Raw genomic sequence first — 23,224 nt, forward strand, 5'->3', positions numbered from 1 at the left:
CCAGTTTTGAACTTTCATAGGATACTTTTCTGGTAGAGTACAAGAAAAGATAACTGCATATGCATCAAGTGAGTTGATTATTACTCTTCAGAAGTTAAAGTTCATCTCTGCAATTAAATCAACTCTGAGAAAAACAGCAGCTTTGCAGAAAGGTCATGCATGAGTGCTGAGAGTCTGCAATCCAAAGTATCTAAAATAAACAACAAATGAACTGACTAAAAGCTTGTAAATCTAGTCCTTCCTGTACATCTGCTGACAAAGCTAAGGTGTTATGGCAAGGTATTTTTTAAATAAACTTTAAGAAGAAGCTAAATTACATTTGAAGATTGGCAGAAATCTTGTTTTTCAGTGACAAAATTTCTACAATTTTTTTCTTTCTACTTTTTTTTTTTTTTTAAACTGTTTCCAAGTATTAATGGAGCTGGAAATGGATCTTAATGTATTCAGGAAAACAAAGAACATGTTTTACAGAACACAGCACCTTAAAGGAGAAAAGATGAAAAGATTACAGTTTAAATAAATGTGCCAGGTAAAAATGGGGACATAAATGTGGTGTTTAAAAACCTGGTATATTAATGCAAGGTACTATAAAACATTTTTCCACAATACAAAATCCAAAGTCAAAAGATTTTTTTTAATTAATTTTCATTGCACAAAAATAATTTTCATTCCTTATTGAAGGACTTGCACCAGGTTTTCAGAGGAAAACAAAGTAACATATTTCTTCACTTTTGAAAATGAAGAATCCTTCAAAAGATTTATGTGGTCAAGAAATTTAGTAACAACTTGTACAATAATTAGCAGGAGCTTATTCTGGGGAAACTAGTGTGCAAAACTGCCAAAGAACATAAAGCCAAATTTCCATCCAGTCTTTTGCAGGAGGTAAGCTGTTTTGTGGAGCATATCTAGATTATAAATAATATAAGTGTAATTTTGTGTTTTAGGGTTATAGTGTGTGGCTATGTTAAATTAAAATAACAATGAAAAGAAAACCCTAGTAATTTAGCATAATGTAAAATGAGAATCTGAAACTACATGTTTAATTTTAGATCAGATCTTCACAGATATATTGTTAAAAGGGAAACAGCATAACCCAAGATAAATATTGCTGTGTATTTGCATGGCCCCCTTTATATCACCTATATCTTTTCTGAAAAACTGAGTTAGTTGGTTGTGTGGAGTCATATGAATTTTTGCTATTGTGACTAACAGAGAAAAGATGTTCTGTGATTTAAGTGAGTTTATCAGCTGTGTCAGTGGACTGACAGCATTTCAGAACCTGTTAGCTGACTCAGCATGTCAGGTTTCAGAGCACTTTTTTCTATTATTGTTGATTTTGTCCTTAAATCATTTGTCTCAATGAAACATGATGAAATAAACTATCAATATTTTATAGAGATTTAATTTGCCCTTAAAGTGCAATGTTCAATGATAAACTTGTTCTTTTCATATTCCTGCAGTTTGCACTTAAAAATACAATAAGGCTTATAGTTACTGCCAGATCTTGTCAGTGTTGACTGATGTTACTCAGTCTTCCTTCAGCTGATCCCTTATATGGCTCAAGAGAAGATGTGTTACCAGCCTAGCTATGACCAGAATCTGCTTTGAAATAATATAAGGAAAAGCTATTTCACAATGATAAAAATAAAAAGACAAATAGATAAAGGGGAGAAATATGTATCCAAAAAAACTTTTCTCTCCCCATAGTTTAATTGTGAATGGGTCTCATTAAGCATAAATGGATACTATGAATGTGTTGTGCAACTCATCCTATTTTCACTCCTTTCTTTTTTTAACTTTTATTGATTTCTTATTAAGGAATAGCTATCCTAAGATGGAGTTTTAATCAGTTATTATTTTCCTGTTACTGGAACATCTGAATGACTAGTATTAGTCATACCAAAAAAACAAATTTGCTGCAGTCCTTGGAGAAATGAATACAGAAGTAACTCTCTAATTTCTTTTCCGTGCTTGTTTGATTTGATGATTTCAGCATTTATTTTCTGTAATTAAAAAAATACATGGATAGGTTTGAATGAGATAAAACAATCAAATTTTCAATAGAAAATCAATAAAACTAAAAAAAGGGTCACTGTCTAGTGGATATGAAAAATCTCTAAATGTACACCTTTAAAATGCAATTTTTAAATTGTATCCTAACTAAAAAGGTATATTTTTTTACAACTTCTGCTGTTTTCCAGCATGAAATATTTTCATTTAAAACATAACTTTAAAGTAATAACTATTGGTGTCATGTACATTGAATTTAGAATTTATTTTATTTTAAGATTATTCATAACTGTAATAATCCATCCTTTACCTGATAAAGTGTAGGGTAGGCTAAGTAGAGATGGGTAGTGTTGAGGAAAAATAAGAATTTGAAAATGTATGTACATGTGTATAACCTACTCTGTAAGCTATGATGAGTTGCAGTATGTTTTATGGGAATTGTCATGATGTGCAACATGAAGTGTTATTGCAACCTCTTCTTGAAGTAAGTGCATCTAAGAGTTAAAAAGTGTAAAAGCATTAATAGCCTGGAAATATTCTACTGCCTATTTCTTTGAACACTGTGGCAAAACTCCTTTCTTAACTTATTACAAATTAAAATGCGCAGATCCTTTTATAAATTCCTCCTGAAAAAAACACCATAATACCATTCATTTTGAGGTTCTGTGCTCTGTCTGTGTTACTCTCAATTTACCTATATTGAATTTAACTTCCAATGTCTCTGTTGAGCATCAAATCGAGTAAAAGTACATTCTTTTTATGTCATCAATGATTCAGAAAGAAAAAGCCCTAAAATAATCCTTAGCATGTATCTCTCTTCATCACCTGAAAGAAAATTGACAAATACAATTTTAAGGCCCATTAAAAATGTGGGGTTTTTTTTTCTTTCAGAAATGGTTGATTTTTTAATTATTATTTTGAAATCTGAAGAAATAGAGAAAAGGATAGAGAAATTCTGGATGATTGGAAAATTATATTAAATGATATTAATTTTTGAAGGTAAACACAGTTTCAGTATGAATGTTGCTCATTCTATGTATAACCTTTTAAAATGAGCCATCTGTTGGCATTTAATATTTGCTAGTGCATCAAAAAACCTAGAAGTTTTTTAAAAATTGTAATATCTACAAACAGTCACTAAATTTTTAATCACTACTTGAAAAAGGTCAGAGCTCAGTCATTCCAGATATGACTTCTCAGAACTTAAATTGTTTGTACAGACATAATTTATTCTCTTACGCATTAAATACATTTCAATACAGCTTTTTAGTTAAATGATCAGATATTTATTTAGGCTTAACAGTACTTAATAGTGCTAGAAGATGTGTAGCCAATAGTTAGGGTTGGAAAGGACCTCAAGATCATCATGTTCCAGCCCCACTGCCATGGGCAGGGACACCTCACACTAAACCATATCACCCAAGGCCTCGTCCGACCTGGTCTTGAACACTGCCAGGGATGGAGCATAACAACCTCCCTGGGCAACCTATTCCAGTGCCTCACCACCCTAACAGGAAATAACTTCTTCCTTATATCCAATAAAAACTTCCCTAAAAAAACAACTATGAAATGCTTATTAAATGCAAAACTGTATGAGACTGAACTGTAAGACCAAGTGTAAGTTCTGTTGAAATACTAATATGATAAGTGACTTCTTTTTCCATGTTTAGCTACTCTTTTTTTTTTGCAAGAAAAATACTCATTGGAAACACTGAATCATGTGTTCAATGAGACATGAATGTCAACTTTTGGCCTTTTATTACAAATACAAAAGCTTTATGCTAGCATCAATGATTAAGTAGAATCAAAAGACATTTTGCAATAATGTGATACTTTCCGATGTTACGCAGAATATTAGTAATTCTAAACTAATTTTTAAATTCCAATTCATGTTTATTCAAAATTTTCTGTATAAAATTAATTTCCAGAAGAGTTGTTCAAGACCTCTGCTAAAGGCAAAGTGCACTTAAAATAAAGTTTTAAAATATTTATACATATTGATCTCCTTCAGGGCCATTTCAAAATTGACTTGTATCCAACACCCAAATCACTATTTCGTATAAAAATTCCCTTATAGAAGATCATGATGTTTAGGAATAAAAAAAAAAAAAAGAAGAAAAAGTAGAGCTATATTGACAAATACGAGCAAATAATTATATATATAATTTATAACATGGAAGACAAAAAATTGATAAAAAAAAGAAAGAGGGAGCATTAATTTACTTTGTCAAATTACTCCAACATTCATCTAAAAATATTATGGTCCTGTAAAGAAAACAAAAATCTAAGGTATCTTTACCTTAGCAAGGCTTTAAAATTATGCAAACACAGTTTTTAATAACCTATCTGGGAAACATGGAACAGGCAAAGCTACTTGCAGGTGGTTGCAAAAATGACTAGATATTATCAGTGGATTATTGCCAGAAAGGAAGACTATAACAGGAAAGGCTCTGCAGGGATCCATCTTGGGTCTGATATCCATGTATTTTCATTAATGTTTGGATTGATGGTATATTTAGCTAATTTGCAGATGACGTGAAGCTGAAAGAAACTAAAAGTCTGCTCAATAACAGGATTTAAAAAGAAAACAACAAAACACTTTCCATAGAAATATAAAAAAAATAAATTTAACAGCAAGGAGAAAGTATTGTATTTATGGAGAAATAATTGCTTGCTCAAGCACAGCTCTAAGAACAATTGACTTGGCAGCAGTTTTACTCAAAAAGGATCCAAGGTTATTTTAGAGGTTGGCCTGGCCATAAGTGAAGTATGTATATTTCAGAAAAATATATATACATAAAAAATATAACCATTCTTCATAAACAGAATTCCTTTTCAATAAAAATATGTGAAGTAGCCGTAGAACAAATATGGCTGAAAGCTCATGAAACTACATACTTCATTTATGGCCAGGCCAGTCAAATAGTTCTGAAATATTTTTCTTATTTTCTTGTACTTTTCAACATCCAGAAAATTGATATTTGCATTGCTTGACAAGAAAAGTGATCAGGTAGTCTTGAATCCACACTGGCTTGAATCTTTGTGCATGTTTTGTCATATAATAAGTTGCAGGAAGAAAACAAATCTCGTATAGAAGTGTATTTAACACAACATCAAAATAACATCTTTTCCTGAAGTTATCTGGGCAGATTGATGATTACTGCTCAGGACTGAGTCTTCAGCAAAGATTTTATCATTGTTGAAGCGACATTGTGTCGTGGTTTAAACACAGTCAGCCACGCAGTCTCTCTCACACACACCCCCCTTCTTGCCCTCCCCCTGCTCCCAGAGGGATGGGGAGGAGTATCAAAAGAATGAAACTCCCATGGGTTGAGATAAGAACAGTTTAGTAACTAAGGTATAACACAACTCACTACTGCTACCACCAATAATAATAAACAAAATAACAAGGGAAGTGAATACAACACCTCACCACCCGCCAACTGATACCCAGCCCACCCAGCCCAACTGAGCACCAACCAATACCTAGTCCAACCCCCCAGTGCCCTTCCAGGTAACTCTCAATTACATCCTGGGCATGACGTGCTGTGGTCTGGAATACTTCTTTGGTCAGTTTGGGTCAGGTGTCCTGTCTCTGTTTCCTCGCAGCTTCCCCTCCTCCCTGGCAGAGCATGAGGCTCAGAAAATACTTGGTCAGACTAAACATTTGAGCAATAACTAAAACCATTGGTGTTATCAGCACTGTTCCTAGGCCGAAAGTCAAAACCATAACACTGCACCAGCTACCAACAAGGAGAAAAAATGACTGCTACTGCTGAACCCAGCACCCATTGAAATAATTTTTGGTAAGGGAAAATGGTGCAAATTGGGATCTGCTTAGAGGAAAGAAAGGAAAAAGGATTGTTGGAAAGTATTTGTAAGGAGTTTTCTAGCATAGAGAGTTGAAAGGCATTATGTGTGTAGGAAAAGCAAAGAAAACCTTCTGTATAATGCGTTATATTTTGGTAAAATAGTTCTAAACTTGCTTACAGATGCACAGTAATTTTCACTGTAATGTCTATTATGTATTGTCCCTATTTCATATTTGCTGCCTAATTATTTGTTTCAACATATGCAAGAATTGAAGCAAGAGGAAGCAATGTAGTTCTATTAATACTAAGCAATAATGAATGTAATTTACCAGAAATGAGTGAAATCCTTTAATTAAGGTGCAATCTGAAAGATGTTATCTAAGATTCTTATTAAATATTTACTGTTCAAGAACAACCATCATATTACAGGCTTCCTGACTGCTAGTGCCTGTGAGCCTTTGACTCTCATTAAGTCCTAGTCTCAGCAATAGGTTTTCCCCCACTTATTAGATTCAGTCTCATTACTGCTATTCCTTAAGCCTAAATTTCAGCTTTAAGGACTCTACAAAGAAGTTAATATATAAATGAATCGTAAACAGTATTGTAAAGCCAAGAAATCATTGTAATACTCAAAACCACTAATTGGCCAGGCCCAAAATACTGTGAAACACATGATTCAAACTGGAAGTTAGCAACTTCAGTACTGTAAGAACTCTATGATTACTTCCTTTTGTAATACAGTGGATGCCCTTTCATCATTTTTGATGGAGAAAAGGAGACAATCATTTGCCATGTTTTCTTTTTTTCCTGTTCTTTGACTTTTTCTCTCTCACTTCTGTCCTTACAAAAAGAAAGTATTTCCATGTTCATTTGGGATTAACATATTAAAAGGAAGAAAGATAAGGAATGTGATGATAAAACCAGGTACTGGAAAACTTGTTTCCTCTGAAAACTGCTCATTAGAGCTTTTTAAAAAGCATGTATGCATACTTTTCTGTGATTAAAATTACCTAGAATTATGTATTCTGATCCTATTTAAAGCTCTTCAGATTTCTATCCCCAGTTCCCCTATTTGGAATGTTTAGCAACATCACTAGTTGAAGACTATAGAGCAGCAGCATTAAATATCACTTCAATAAGAACTGAGCCCAGAATGACATTTTTCTAAATAATTTGAACTAATAAAAACAGTAATTTATAACATCCCTCTTCTTCTTAGCAGAAAAAACACCTGTCAAACCAGTAGACATGATGATTTTTGGTATTATCTGTAGATAACATGGGGCAAACGTCTTAATGCAAAATCATCTGGTCCAGGTGGAATAAGAATTCAGTCATATTTCTGTGGATTATCAGCTCATATAACCAAACATGCACTTTCTGGAAGATTTGATTGATAGTGTCTATTCTGGAGACTCTTCTTAAAATCATCCATTACTTATATTAGATTATAAATTAGATTATTAAATCTATTGTTTACAATTAGATATTGCAAAGGACATGTGTAATGAGGCTGAAGCAATCTGAAGCACTCAGGTGAATTTTATTCATCTTCATATATTAGTGTCCACACTGAATCCAGTGACTAAATTCAGACCTTCACATCTTCAAATACTACTGAAGCTACTGTTTTATCTACCACTGGCTACTATTAAGTAATATTTGGCTAGTGACAATTCAGTTAATTAAACAAACTATCTTTCTTGCCATATTATTTTAAAAGAAATTAAAATGTTATATTTTACTTTTATCAGTAAGTAAACAACCATTCAGTCATGAACTGTTGGCAAAGATTCTGTGTTGTACAACCAGAAATAGCAAATGTTTTTCCTCTTTTCATTCAGATCATTACATAGTTAGATTAGTGGTTAAATAACGCTGGTTTTCCTTTCCCTAAGTGGCTTTGGAAAGCAGAGGCTGTAATTTAGTAACAGCTGTGACAAATTATCTGAAAACAATCTACTGCAGACATAGACAATTCATATTATGAAACAAACAAATACAACCCATTCACACAATCAAGAGCATCATCCCCCAAGTTTATTCAAACTGCACATTCAAGTTGTTTTGATGTTCTTCCCCTGGGTGACAAAAGTGTGAAGCATGTTGCCATAAAAAGTAACTTGTAAGGTTTTATAATGTATATAACCCTGCTATAACCTCTACTGGGGAGTGGAGGAGTGGGTAACTTAACACACGGCTCTTGAAGTGGTATGTAAAAATCACGTTCTTCAGTGCCAGCTCTGTAGCCAATTATTCCAGGTCATAGTTGCCTATGACAGTAATAAAAAAAAAGATGTTTTATTACTTTCAACTCTTGCTAATTCCTCAGGTTCCTTGCTCCTGGAGAGTATAATCTTGGTGAGGTATACCTTTCATTCTTCCATTACTGAGAAAATTTGAAACTCATACAGCTAATCAAAATTATTTCCAGTTAAACTATAAAAATCTGTGTTTTGACCAGAAAGAGAAGATTTTCAGAAATATTTTTATCTGGTTCAGGCATTCTCAGACCACACTATTAAATAGAATGCTATCTTTTAAAAGAAAATAAAAACCCTGAAAATTTTGTAGGAAGAAAAATATTTTTTTTATAGCTTAAGTTCTTCTGTTTTCATGGTTCTTGATTTTTCTTTGTGGGTTTTTTGGTTGGTTGGTTGGTTGGTTTTGGGGATTTTTTTTTTTTTAAAGAGGAAGAAGAAAATTTTTTTCTTCATTAACTGTTCAATTTATGCTAAGTGAGAAGTTAATCCTAAGAACCGCTAAGAAAATAGTTTTTACTATTTTTACAATTCTTTTGCAAGTATTAGAACTGAATTGAAGGTCATGGGTTTGCCTAAATACTACCTATGCTCTATTTAAGATGACTGGATCTAAAAAAGAATAATCTTTTCCATTTTTACGGTAAAACAAAAGTACAGTCTTAATGAAATAAGTTCAGTTTCAATTAAGCCTCAAACAATAGTTGATACCAGTGGAAAGATGAAAGACTTCAATCCAATGTGGAAAAATAATAATTTAGATATATTTTGATAAGTTTCTGATTTCTACACTAACATGAGCTTTACCCTACACTTCATACAAATTAGTTTGTGTTTTATAAAAACTATAAGTTGAAGGAAGATATAACAACAAAGATGGGAAAAAGTAGAAGCTAAGGAGCTATGCCTAAAAATAAATTATTTTTATTTTCAGAAGTTAACAGATGTAGAGAACCAGTCCCTTAGTGCACCAAGTCAGGTCTAAAAATTATTTTAGTATAATTGTTATGAGTTTTTCTTATTACTCGGCAGCATTACAGAAATACAAGAACACTTGTCTAGACTTCTACACTTCAACACCTAAAAAACTAAAAATCCACTCTAGACATTGTCTTGCCTTTTCCATAGCATGGTTAAGGAAACACTGATTTGCCAGCTTTTGTACTAGGCAGAGCTAATCAAAGTACCAGTTGTCCAAACATACATCAGCAGTAGTTTCTTGGGATACAAGAGGTACATATCATGTACATACTGTCTACTTCTGCCATATACATCATTTAAGATGTGTGTGTGTAGGTATGTACATCTGGCTCAAATCTAAACTCCCATTATACTGGATGGGGATCTAGTTCAGTATATACACTGGACTCCAGAGAATTATGTAGGAGAGAATATCTACTGTGACCACAGTTTATCTTCATGAAGGGCTTCTGTTCAGCTGAAGCATCTAAAGCTGTCTGAAATATATGGCATGTGGCAAAACAGAGACAAGTCAAAGTACTCAGGAGCATCTCAGAGGAACCTAGATTGCTGACTGTGAGAATGTAAATCAGTCCAAAGTTTCCCACCTATGTGGCCATTAAATATAAATGTTGGAGGTGTCCTGACTGTTCCTTCTATACCAATGTCTCAGACAGAGACTCCAGTTTCCTCTCAGTTGTAATCAAAGGAAATGGGTAAATTGTTTAAGTGTCACTTTTCTTTGTTTCACTGTCACTTTCACGTGCTGCCTTGGTTTACTTCATTCCTTGCTGTGGTATGGAATTTTAATTTTATCACCATTAATATAAAAGAATGCAAGTCTCAAGAAAAATGTACATGGTATAATATCCAGAGTGTAAATGCTCTGTTTCTTGTAAGTACCCAGGAAGTGGAGGCAGGGGAAAAGGGGGAATAAATAAAGTTATGTATATTCAGGGGACTATATATTTTGTATTCAAGTAAAATATTCTGCTCTACTTGCAGATCCTTAGAGCAGCATTTCACAAACTGTTTTGCATGCCTCCCTTTGTAAACTAACAAGTGAGTCTGAAAAACTCAAAAATCTATTTTGCTTACTATAATGATCAAATTTTGGTATTATGAACAGAAGTAATTAACCTACTCCTTCTTATGCAGTCCCTGACCATCTGGTAGGTTTTTATGCCTCATCCAGAGGAACATGACCCACAGTTTTTGGAAACAAAATCATAAATGCACGTGTCTCTCTTAGATTAGGGTGTATTTTAGGTTTACTGATGGCAGCTTGTTTATTAACTGTACCAATAAAATCTTATTTTCCAAGAGATGTTTACCATTGAGGTTGGTGTTACCTGATTGTATGAACTTCAGCTGCAGAAACCCATCTGACATATTGCCACTAAATTAAGCAGATTAAATAAAATACTCATGTAAATGACAGTGAAAAATCTAGTGGAGGATTGTTTTTAATAATTTGTTGTTGGGGTTTTGTTTTGTTGTTGTTGTTGGGGTTTGCTTTGTTTTGTTTTGTTTTGTTTTTTTTTAAATTAACCTTTAAATGACAAATGCACTTTTCACTTCACCATTTTATAAGCCAAAATGTAAAGGTCAAGCCGTTGTAAATGCGTGTTTTAACTGACACAATTCCTTTGGTTTTTATGGTTCACTGCATGCAAAATTATGTATTTAAAAGCCTAATTTTTATGTGCTTAACTGTTTGCAATAGTGGCTCAACCTTATGTTCACAGGTATGTAAGCTGGCTAAAATGAGATTTCTCTCCATTATCTTTGCAGTTTTTCTTGTTTTATATAAGAAGTCTACATCTAAGTCTAAAAAATGTTGATCTTATTTTCATTATCTATATAACCAACATTTCTGAAGAATGAAAACCACTTTTATTAAAAAACCTATCTACCACGGCCTACTGCCTATTGTTCAAAATCACTAAAAAGAAGTGATAAGAAGTTTATTAGGATTGTCCAATTTTATTTTTCCTCATTTTACTCCATCTTCTTCCAACTCTTTTTTTTTCCCTGCATTCCATTTTCTCATTTTCTTAGAATTTAAAAATTGTTTTTCTGCTCAAACCAAATGTATGTAAAATTTTTCACTAGATATTTAGGGAAAATATGTAAATAATATAAGATGGTTTTTAAGATATTTCATCATGTATATTCTCAGCTTTGGGCTTCATATTTAGGAACTTTCTGAGGCAGAAGGTATGTCTAGACCAGTGTGATAATTGCCAACAAAGCTGCATTTGCTCATCCACTTTTTGAACCCACTTTTTTCCTCAATCATATATTGTGATAATGAGATTAATATTGTGGTTAAGGACTTCAATTCTTCTAATAATTTGTTTTAGACAGTTACACAGACAATTTCCATATTTTCTTCCTTTTCCATATTATAAGAAAAAGGAAGTAACCATTTTTATTTATTTTCTTCAAAGCATTCATGACTTTACAGACCTCCATCTTATCTTTCATGGGTTCTATCTTTTCAAGCTAAGAAATCCACTTGCTTAAATGCCAGCTCATATAGAAGTAATTCCATATATCCATCCTTCTCAATACTTTATCTAAATCTGCTAGTGTTTCCCAAGATGGCTAATTAGCACGTTATTCAGCATATACTATGTATTTATGTTACAATATTTTTTGTCTGCTTGTTTAGTTTTATTCTATACTATACTCTTCCATTCAATTTCTGTCATGATAGTTGCCTATTTGAAATTAGTTTGAGTTTCGAGAATGGCAATCACTAATTCAAAAAGCTATCTTATCTTTAGCTAGCATGATATCTTAGTATGCGGTTTACATAAAATTTATGAGCACTGAATTATCTCTGAAATTTTTTAGCACTGAATACGATGAGTTCCTCCTGCAACATTTGACAGCCACCTTTCTTTTTTAGTTTCAAGGAAAAATGTTTATAATCTCAAAAATTTGACAGGTCTTTATTCACTACCTTATAAAAATACAGTGAATATCATAGGTCACTACAAAGATCTTTATGGGATCTCAAGGGTAAGCCTATTCCAGTGTGGAATACACCCATTGTTTCCTGCACTTAATTTTATTTTATTTTCTTTCTTATAATGTCTTCAGTTACATGGTTTAGTGTGACCATGGCAGGGGGGGTTGGAACTAGTTAATCTTAAGGTCCTTTCCAACCCTAACTATTCTGTGATTCTGTGATTCATTAACCACATCTAATGAACTATGGAAGAATTTTCCTTGTTTTTTTCTTACAGTTTAGTGTTTTAGGCCCCTTTTTTACTTATGTTTTTATTGTCTTTTATCCTATTTCCATTTTCACTTTAATTTCCATTTGATATTTTTCTTCCTTTCTTGATGAGCTTCATTTTATTTTTCAGCTCAGTTTGTATCCTTTCCAAATATTTATTGGGTGTTTTTGTTGTTGTTTTTTCAATCTGTGTGTGTGTGTGTGTTTCCTTTGTGATGTTTCTTTAAATCAAAAATGCCTTTTTCTATGTTTAAATTCATATATCTTATTTTCTTTGCTTCCTACATTATCTATTTTATTATTTTACTTCATATTCTTTCCCTAGAAAATCCTTTTATTATATCCTTTTCAGAATCAATACATGTGCAAATAATAGAATCATAAAATATCTCAAGTTGGAAAGGAACCATGAGGGTCATTGAGTCCAATCCCTGCTCTTTGCAGGACTATCTAAAAGTAAACCAAAGGAATAAAAGCACCTTCCAGGTGCTCCTTGAACTCTTGACAGGTTCTGATATTTCCCTGAAAAGCCTGCTCCAGTGATTGATTGACTATCCTCTTAGTAAATAATCTTTTCCTAATATCCAGTCTGAACTTCGCCTGACTGAGCTTCATTTTGTTTCCTCTGCTGGTCACCAGAGAGAGGAAATCAGCACTTCCTCCTCTGCTGCCCCTCTTGAGGAAACTGTAAACTGTGATGAGGTTTCCTCTAAGCTTTCTCTTCTCCAAACTGATGAAGCCAGGAGACCTCAGAAGCTCCTCTTAAGTTTTACCCTGGAGATCTTTCACTGTCTTGAACACACTAATAGTTTGATGTCCTTCTTATATTGGGGTGCCCAAAACTGCACATAGTACTTGAGGTGGGGCTGCAGCAGCGCAGTGTAGAGAGGGACAATTACTTCCCTTAACAGACTAGTTACACAGTGCTTTGATGCAACCAGGACAATATGACCATTTTGTTTGTCCTGTTGTCAATAAACGCTCCCATTTCTGGCTTAGTAACTAGTCACCAACCTCAGTAAATGATACCTTAGATGCAGCAGAAACTAAGAAAAACTTACCTTTTTATATCAATGAAATATCATTTGAAAAATATGCCAATATATGAGTATTTTATTACATTGATTTTTATTGTGATCAATAATAATTTTGAGTATGTAGCAAATCTCATAGCATCTTTTGAATTTTAATTTTATATGATTTACAAGGCATTATGACTCAATCTGTAACATTCTTGTCTACATATATGCTGTCCAACTTTACTCTCATTTTTAGAACTTACATAGAATTCAGATGGGGCAAAACTATTAGAAAGTGCTGGGTTAAAATAGTTTGAGAATCTTGGTTTTGCTCAAATCAGAATGCTTAACTGAAAAATATGATTAGCTAGTAGAATCGTAGAATGACAGAATCAGCTACTTTGGAAAAGACCTTTAAGATCATCAAGTTCAACCTTTACCCCAGGACTGCCAAGTCCACAACTAAATTTTGTCACTAAGGGCCTCATCTATATGTTTTTTTTTAACATTTCCAGGGATGCTGATTCCACCACTTCCCTGGGCAGCTTATTCCAATGCCTGGTCACTTCTTTGGTAAAGAAAGTTTTCCTAATATCCAATCCAAACTTCCCCTGGCACAGGTTGAGGCTGTTGCCTCTTGTCCTGTCATTTCTTATGTGGAAAAAGAGACCAGTCACCTCCTCTCTCCATTGTCCTTTCAGGTAGTTGTAGAGAGTGAAAGTACCTGATTTAGTATCTGGTTAAGTATTGGTCAGTCAGGTAAACTTCTGAGGTTTGCTTTATCGTGTTCTCCTTTCTGGTTTTATGATTATGGGTCAGTCTACTCCTCAATGCTTTCATGGAATGTGTGCAGTACATACATTTGCTTAGTTTTCTTCACAGTGTTACATACCCCTATTTTAGAAATGCTGGCAACACAGTCTCAAACTTAAAATTTACAGCTATTCACAATTAAAGCCTGCAAGCTCCCAGTGACTACAAAGATCAGTTGTTACTGCCATAGTGTTGCAGATGTACAGGAGTAAAATTAAAGAAAAATGCTGAGAGAGCAGGAGTATAGCTGAAGAGGATTCGATATTACACTATCTGAACAAACTAAACAATATATAAGACCAAAAAAATGTGTCCATGTGGTGGATAAGATTTATTGAATAATTCCAGGTATTTACACGGGGGATGTTTCATACTGTTAACCCTACACTCCCTTTACAATCAATGGATAGCGTCAATATGAACTTTTTTTGGACACAATCAACCTACCAAATGCAGAGTTCCTAACGTTGACAGAAGGGCTCCTAGAGGATGATAGGAACTCTAGTTGTAAAACACATGTGAAGAGGTGGAAAAATTCCACCAAGCTGTTTGCAAAGCACAGCTATGCAGTCAAGTGTAATTTTTTCTGTATTCTTAACTAATGTACATATACCAACAGTGTAGTATACTCTGAACCACGTATTCATTAGAGTGAGCACACCACTGTAATGGCATATTATTATCAAACCAGCACATACTGACTAAATTTTATGTGGTTTAGTTTTAGGCTAAGGGGTCTTATAATGTGCAGAACAAGGGATAGATGTGAATAGAACAATACAACGAAAGAGATAACTTGATTCCTTTGAAAATATGCAAGAAACTTTCTTAGAATAAAACATGAAATAGGAAACATGACTTGATAGTTCATGTTGCCACTCCATAATAATCAATATTATCCTGTGCAAAAACCGTACTAAGACTTTAAAACAAATAATTTAACATTAGTTAAATGCTAAAAATATTATTGTTTGAATAGGGAAAACTAGATTTAATTTTACTGCATGTTCTGACTTGCTTATAAAGTGTTGTACAGCAGTCAGAAAATTTTCTTGGTTTTCTTATTTTATTGTCCTGGGTTCAGCAGTAGCAGTCATGTTTTTCCTTTGTGTTAACTGGTGCAGTGCTGTGTTTTGACTTCTAGTTTGAGAACGGTGTTGGTGAAGCCGATGTTTTCGGTTGTTGCTGGGTGATGTTTGCCCTGACCAGGGACTCTGTGAGGCTCATGCTCTGCCAGGGAGGAGGGGAAGCTGTGAGGAAGCAGAGACGGGGCGCCTGACCCGGGCTAGCCGGGGAGGTATTCCATACCACAGCACGTCATGCCCGGGGTGGGGGGTAACTGGGAGTTACCCGGAAGGACAGGGGCTTCCGGGTGGAACTCGCTTTCTTGGCCGGTGGTATCGTATTCTCTTCCCTTGTTATTTTCCCTTATCATTGTTTTAGCTGATAGTAGCGGTGGGGATTTGTTGCTGGACTGTTCTTGTCTCAACCCGTAGGAGTTGCACTCTCTCGATCCTCCTCCCCCGGTGCAGGGTGGGGGGGGGAGACGGACACGGACCTCGATTGTTGTCAGCTCGGCACCACTCACTGGGAGTGAGTGAACAAGTTACCTGACTGGGTTTAAACCACGACAGTTCTTTTTGGCGCCCAACGTGGGGCACGAGGGGTTGAGATAAGAACAGATCTGACTGGATTGATAGTCACTCGTCACAATGCTGATTTATTGGCTCTCAAGGTTTTTCCTCTTGATCTCACAGTTTCAGTATATCATATCTTACGTCCATCCGGTATTGGCTGTATTAGTGTTTTTCAAGTGTGGGGCTTGGGCTAAGGTTTTTATCCCATTGTACTTTATGGTAATGACTTGTAATACAATAGAATCATTGATCATGAAACTGATCTGGCTTATGTTCCCAGTGTGGTCACCACCTTTATACTTTGGGAGGTATATGATGGAGGTGCTTAGCAATTGCACATCTTTTTTCTCCTTCTCAGGTGCTCAACCTGTGAAGGAGACATCCTTTTACCCTCCTAGTTGTCCCCCCAGACCATTTACATTTGAGAGTTTTGAATTTTTTGAATGGCCTTTTAATGCTGTTGAGACTTGTTTGTTGATGGTGATGGGAATCACCATGCTAACACGCATACAGAGTGTGTTTTGCCCACTACTGATTTCAAGAGTTAAGCAGAGTCAGGTTTGGGTCTTGTCTGGGGTCAAAAGACGATGTAGGAGGACCGAGAGATTTTCCCTGAGGCTGGACAGCCATGAGTGGCAGGGTGTGTGGGATAGTATGGGCAAGTATCTAGGTCAGTGGGCCCCTCCAGTACTTTGGAATTTCACTACCGAACAACTGCAAAATCCAGAAGAATTAGTAAAACACTTAAATGAGGTGTGTGGTCATTCTGGCCATACCAGAGATGGACAAATCACGGCAACGTGCTGGGGCTTGGCCTATGCTTACAGGGCCTTGTTCAACACTATCCAGCACCTTCAAAAGGAAAAGAATGTCGGCGGATTTGAGGGCAAAGTGACAGTCGCTACTCAAACTTTGGCTGCAATGAACTGCGCAGCTACCCCAGTGGCAAGTACAGCAGCTGCTCAAACTTCAACTGCAACAGACAGCGCGGTTACCCCAGCTCCAAGCACGGTAGCTACACCACCCCCAGCAACAAGTACAGTCGCTACTCAAACCACAGTGATAATCACTGCAGCCAAACCAGAGGACCAATTCGTACCAATATCAGTTGCCCCTGTACGCAAGAGAACAAGCAAAAAGGAGGCAAAAAGGGTGAAGCGAGATGAAGAACCAATGAATTCACCACCCGGTCCAGAATCTGATCAGGAGTCATCATCACATGACGAAGAAGAAGAAGAAGAAGAAGAGGTAACTTCTCCACCTCGGACCTCAACCGAGCTGCGGAATATGCGAAAAGATTTTACCCGTCAACCAGGGGAGCACATCATCACCTGGTTACTCCGATGCTGGGACAATGGGGCCGATGGTCACGAACTAGAAGGTACAGAAGCCAAGCAGCTGGGATCACTTGCTAGAGAAGGGGGAATTGACAAAGCAATTGCAAGAGAGAAAAAGTCCCTCAGCCTTTGAAGGAGGCTCTTGGCAGCTGTGAAAGAAAGGTTTCTATACAAGGACGATGTTACGAGTCGTTCAGCCAAGTGGACTACTATAGACAAAGGCACCCAGTCTCTGAGGGAATCAGCCATCGTAGAGATGATCTATCACATCAAGCCGAATAACGGGGATACACCTATAGATCCAGATGAAGTTGAATGTACACGACCCATGTGGCGAAAACTTACACGGAATGCACCGTCATCATATGCCCATTCATTGGCAACAGTGACCTGGAATGACATAGTACCACTAACAGTGGATGAAATGGTTCATAAACTCCGAGAGTTCGAAGACAATCTCACCCCTTCCATCATCTCAGCTGTGAAAAAACTGTCCCAGGACCTCGAAAAATTGAGGGACGATGTCTCTGATTTATCCAGCTCCTCACGTGTACCAACACACGTCTCAGCTATTAACAAAAGACGTCCTATTGTTCAAGAGAGGAGATACAGAAGGTATACGCCACGGGCTACCCTATGGTTTTACCTGCTGGATCATGGAGAAGACATGACAAAGTGGGATGGAAAACCTACTTCAGCTTTGGAGGAACGGGTGAGTGAACTGAAGAGGGGAGCAAGGGCCAAGACTGATCGTCCCATGAGAGCTACAGCTTCAGTCTCTGGTGAGCAGTTTCCCAGATGGAGTGGAAGAGCTGATTTTACTCCAGCTCCTGTGATAATGAAGAATAATCCCTTTCAACACGACTTAAGTGTCCAATGCTGTGACGACCATTAGAGGGGCCCTGCCTCCAGCCAGGTGGAGGTAGGGGACAATCGGATTTATTGGACTGTGTGGATCAGATGGCCTGGCACATCAGTCCCACAGAAGTATAAGTCTCTAGTAGATACCGGTGCACAGTGTACCCTGATGCCATCGAGCTGTCAAGGGGTGGAACCCATCTATATTTCTGGAGTAACAGGAGGATCCCAAGAGTTGACTGTGCTGGAGGCTGAAATCAGCCTGACTGGGAGGGAGTGGCAAAAGCACCCTATTGTGACTGGTCCAGAGGCTCCATGCATCCTCGGCATAGACTACCTCAAGAGAGGGTACTTCAAAGACCCAAAAGGGTACCGGTGGGCTTTTGGTATTGCTGCTTTGGAGACTGAGGAAATTGAGCAGCTGTCCACCTTGCCTGGTCTCTCAGAAGATCCCTCTGCTGTGGGGTTGCTGAAAGTTGAAGAACAACAAGTGCCAATTGCGACCACAACAGTGCCCCGGCGGCAATATCGCACCAACCGAGACTCCCTGATTCCCATCCATCAGTTGATCCATAGACTGGAGAGTCAGGGGGTGATCAGCAGGACCCGCTCACCCTTCAATAGCCCCATATGGCCAGTGCGAAAGTCTAATGGAGAATGGAGACTAACAGTAGACTATCGTGGCCTGAATGAAGTCACCCCACCATTGAGTGCTGCCGTACCGGACATGCTAGAACTTCAGTATGAACTAGAGTCAAAGGGAGCCAAGTGGTATGCCACGATTGATATTGCCAATGCATTTTTCTCAATTCCTTTGGCAGCAGAGTGCAGGCCACAGTTTGCTTTTACTTGGAGGGGTGTCCAGTTCACTTGGAACCGATTGCCCCAGGGGAGGAAACACAGCCCTACCATTTGCCATGGACTGATCCAGACTGCACTGGAACAGGGGCAAGCTCCAGAACACCTGCAATACATTGATGACATTATTGTGTGGGGCGATACAGCGGAAGAAGTCTTTGAGAAAGGGAGGAAAATAATCCAAATCCTGCTGAAAGCTGGTTTTGCCATAAAACAGAGTAAGGTCAAGGGACCTGCACAGGAGATTCAATTTTTGGGAATAAAATGGCAAGATGGACGTAGACAGATCCCCACAGATGTGATCAACAAGATAACAGCAATGTCTCCACCAACTAATAAGAAAGAAACGCAAGCTTTCTTGGGTGCAGTGGGGTTCTGGAGAATGCACATCCCAAATTACAGTTCGATTGTAAGCCCTCTCTATCATGTGACCCGGAAGAAGAATGATTTTAAATGGGGCCCTGAGCAGCAACGAGCCTTTGAGCAAATTAAACACGAGATAGTTCATGCAGTAGCCCTTGGACCAGTCCGGACCGGACCAGATGTAAAAAATGTACTGTACACTGCAGCTGGGGAGAACGGTCCTACCTGGAGCCTCTGGCAGAAAGCTCCAGGGGAGACTCAAGGTTGACCCCTCGGCTTTTGGAGTCGGGGATACAAAGGATCTGAGGCCAGCTATACCCCAACTCAGAAAGAGATAGTGGCAGCCTATGAAGGGGTTCGAGCTGCTTCGGAAGTGATTGGCACTGAAGCACAGCTCCTCCTGGCACCCCGGCTGCCCGTGTTGGGCTGGATGTTCAAAGGCAGGGTCTCCTCTACACATCATGCAACTGATGCTACATGGAGTAAATGGGCTGCACTAATTACACAACGAACTCAAATAGGAAATCCCAGTCGTCCAGGCATTCTAGAAGTCATCATGGACTGGCCAGAGGGCAAAGATTTCGGAATGTCAACAAAGGAGGAGGTGGTGCGTGCTGAAGAGGCCCCACCATATAATAAACTGTCAGAAAGTGAAAAGCAGTATGCCTTGTTTACTGATGGCTCTTGCCGTATTGTGGGAAAGCATCGGAGATGGAAGGCAGCTGTATGGAGTCCTGGACGACAAGTTGCAGAAACTGCTGAAGGAGAGGGTGAATCGAGTCAATTTGCCGAGGTGAAAGCCATCCAGCTGGCCCTGGACATTGCTGAACGAGAAAAGTGGCCAGTACTTTATCTCTATACTGACTCATGGATGGTGGCAAATGCCCTGTGGGGGTGGTTGAAGCAATGGAAGCAGAGCAACTGGCAACGCAGAGGTAAACCCATCTGGGCTGCTGCACTGTGGAAAGATATTGCTGCCAGGGTGCAGAACCTGGTGGTGAAGGTACGTCATGTAGATGCCCATGTACCCAAGAGTCGGGCCACTGAGGAACACCAGAACAACCAACAAGTGGATAAAGCGGCTAAGATTGAAGTGGCTCAGATGGACTTAGATTGGCAACATAAAGGTGAATTATTTTTGGCCCGGTGGGCCCATGACACTTCAGGCCATCAGGGCAGAGATGCAACATACAGATGGGCCCGTGACCGAGGGGTGGACTTAACAATGGACACTATTGCCCAGGTTATTCATGAGTGTGAAACATGTACTGCAATTAAACAAGCCAAGCGATTAAAGCCTCTTTGGTATGGAGGACGATGGTTGAAGTATAAATATGGGGAGGCCTGGCAGATTGACTATATCACACTGCCACCAACCCGCCAAGGCAAGCGTCATGTGCTTACCATGGTGGAAGCAACCACCGGGTGGCTGGAAACATACGCTGTGCCCCATGCCACTGCCCGGAACACCATCCCGGGCCTTGAGAAACAGATCTTGTGGCGACACGGCACCCCAGAGAGAACTGAGTCAGACAATGGGACTCATTTCCAGAATAACCTTATCGATATTTGGGCCAAAGAGCATGGCATTGAGTGGGTATATCACATCCCCTACCATGCACCAGCCTCTGGGAAAATCGAACGGTACAATGGGCTGTCAAAAACTACACTGAGAGCAATGGGTGGGGGAACTTTCAAGCATTGGGATACACATTTACCAAAGGCCACCTGGTTGGTCAACACCAGAGGATCTGCCAACAGGGCTGGCCCAGCCCAGTCAGAACTTTTACATATTGTAGAGGAGGACAAAGTTCCCGTGGTGCATATGAAGAATTTGCTGGGGAAGACAGTCTGGGTTATTCCTGCTTCAGGTAAAGGCAAACCCACTCGTGGGATTGCTTTTGCTCAGGGACCTGGATATACTTGGTGGGTAATGCGGGAAGATGGGGAAGTCCGATGTATACCTCAAGGGGATTTGATTTTAGGGGAAAACAGCCAGTGAACTCAATTGTATGCTGTTGCCTGCTGTGTAATGCTTTTATAGCCCATCAACTAGATGTCTCCAGGTCACCAGTGACTGGCCCTGACTTCCCTCCAGCCATCATCCCAACAGAGAATGAACTTGGAACATCATGGACCGAATGGACTCGGCAGCATTATAGGGATTGGTCCATGCACTAAGAAAATGATTTTTTCCTCTTGGTCTGTATGTATATGGATGTATATATGTGGGAGAGCGATGGTGTATTGAAAATGTGGGATCTGAGCACGACGTGAATGGTATGGAATAAGGGGTGGATAATGTCCTGGATTCAGCAGTAGCAGTCATGTTTTTCCTTTGTGTTAACTGGTGCAGTGCTGTGTTTTGACTTCTAGTTTGAGAACGGTGTTGGTGAAGCCGATGTTTTCGGTTGTTGCTGGGTGATGTTTGCCCTGACCAGGGACTCTGTGAGGCTCATGCTCTGCCAGGGAGGAGGGGAAGCTGTGAGGAAGCAGAGACGGGGCGCCTGACCCGGGCTAGCCGGGGAGGTATTCCATACCACAGCACGTCATGCCCGGGGTGGGGGGTAACTGGGAGTTACCCGGAAGGACAGGGGCTTCCGGGTGGAACTCGCTTTCTTGGCCGGTGGTATCGTATTCTCTTCCCTTGTTATTTTCCCTTATCATTGTTTTAGCTGATAGTAGCGGTGGGGATTTGTTGCTGGACTGTTCTTGTCTCAACCCGTAGGAGTTGCACTCTCTCGATCCTCCTCCCCGTTCCTCCGGGAGCGGGGAAGGGGAGAGCCCCGGTGCAAGGTGGGGGGGGGGGGGGGGAGACGGACACGGACCTCGATTGTTGTCAGCTCGGCACCACTCACTGGGAGTGAGTGAACAAGTTACCTGACTGGGTTTAAACCACGACATTTATATATATATTACAAACTTTCAGAAGTCCACCAATCCTTAAACTATAGTAATCCCAAGTCATTTCTGATAGATATTGTAAGAAAGTGCCTATGCAGAAAGAGATAATATTTTATGAAGCTGAAAGAGGAAAGAGGAAATCTGAATGAAATTAGATGTCTTGTGTTTTCTAGAGAGGATTGCTAGAGATGTGCCAAATTTATGTATGGCAGGCAAAGAACAGTAGGATTCAAATTTACTCTCTTGACTGTATAGAACAAGACCCAGAGGCTCTGGGACAGAGAAGTTTAGAGAACTTCAGGAGCAATTACAGTGGGTCTGGCCTGCTGACAAGAAGGGCTTCCATATAATTTCCAGGTTACTAATTTCTGTCTGCGAAAGGAAGCAAAAGATTTCAGTGGCTGAAGTTCAGAATAGCAGTATGAACTGAGAGAGTTGCCAAATATTAGTAGCTTCATTTCTATGAATTTATGCTTCATGCCAAACTATAATTCTTGTATTTGACATACACTTTAATTATGCGGAACACTGAGAGGCAAATATGTCAGATTTATAGTAGCATGTAAGTAGCAGAGTCTTGGCTCACATCAAGATTGTCCAGAAGTCTTAGAAAACCCTGTAGGTACAGAGTGCCATAATTTAGTTTAGTGTGATGGTACATGAGTTCACCTATCTTGGTGACCAGGATCATTTCATGAAGTCTTAATTGTCATTGCATGAAAAAAAGCATAATCTATCAAACTGGATTTTTGTTCTGCATAAGCCATATGCCTGTAGGGATATTGACATCACAAATCCTCTATTTGGATTACCTGCCACATCTGCTCTCATAAATTGAATATGTTTGGGAACACTGCCAGGCACAATCTCCTTTTGGCATAGCTATCTCAGTGTCAGGAACATCATGGCTGCAAGCATGCTCTCTATTAAATAACTATTATCTTAGTTCTTCCTGTAATGCTCAAATCATTCTTGAGAATTGTTTAGAAAATTGCTAGCTAGCACAGGACAAATTTGTGGCAGGGAATATTCTCACTCTTTTCTAATAAGGATGATCTTGCACCAGTGTCCAGAAAAACTCCCAGGTACACGATTCTACCTGGAAGATACAGACTTCTTATAGCATTCCATTACACTTTTTA

This window comes from Pezoporus flaviventris, unplaced genomic scaffold (genome assembly GCF_033815535.1).
Source record: "Pezoporus flaviventris isolate CSIRO_AGI_PZ_B2104156 unplaced genomic scaffold, CSIRO_AGI_Pfla_v1 ptg000030l, whole genome shotgun sequence".
Taxonomy (NCBI): Eukaryota; Metazoa; Chordata; class Aves; order Psittaciformes; family Psittacidae; genus Pezoporus; species Pezoporus flaviventris.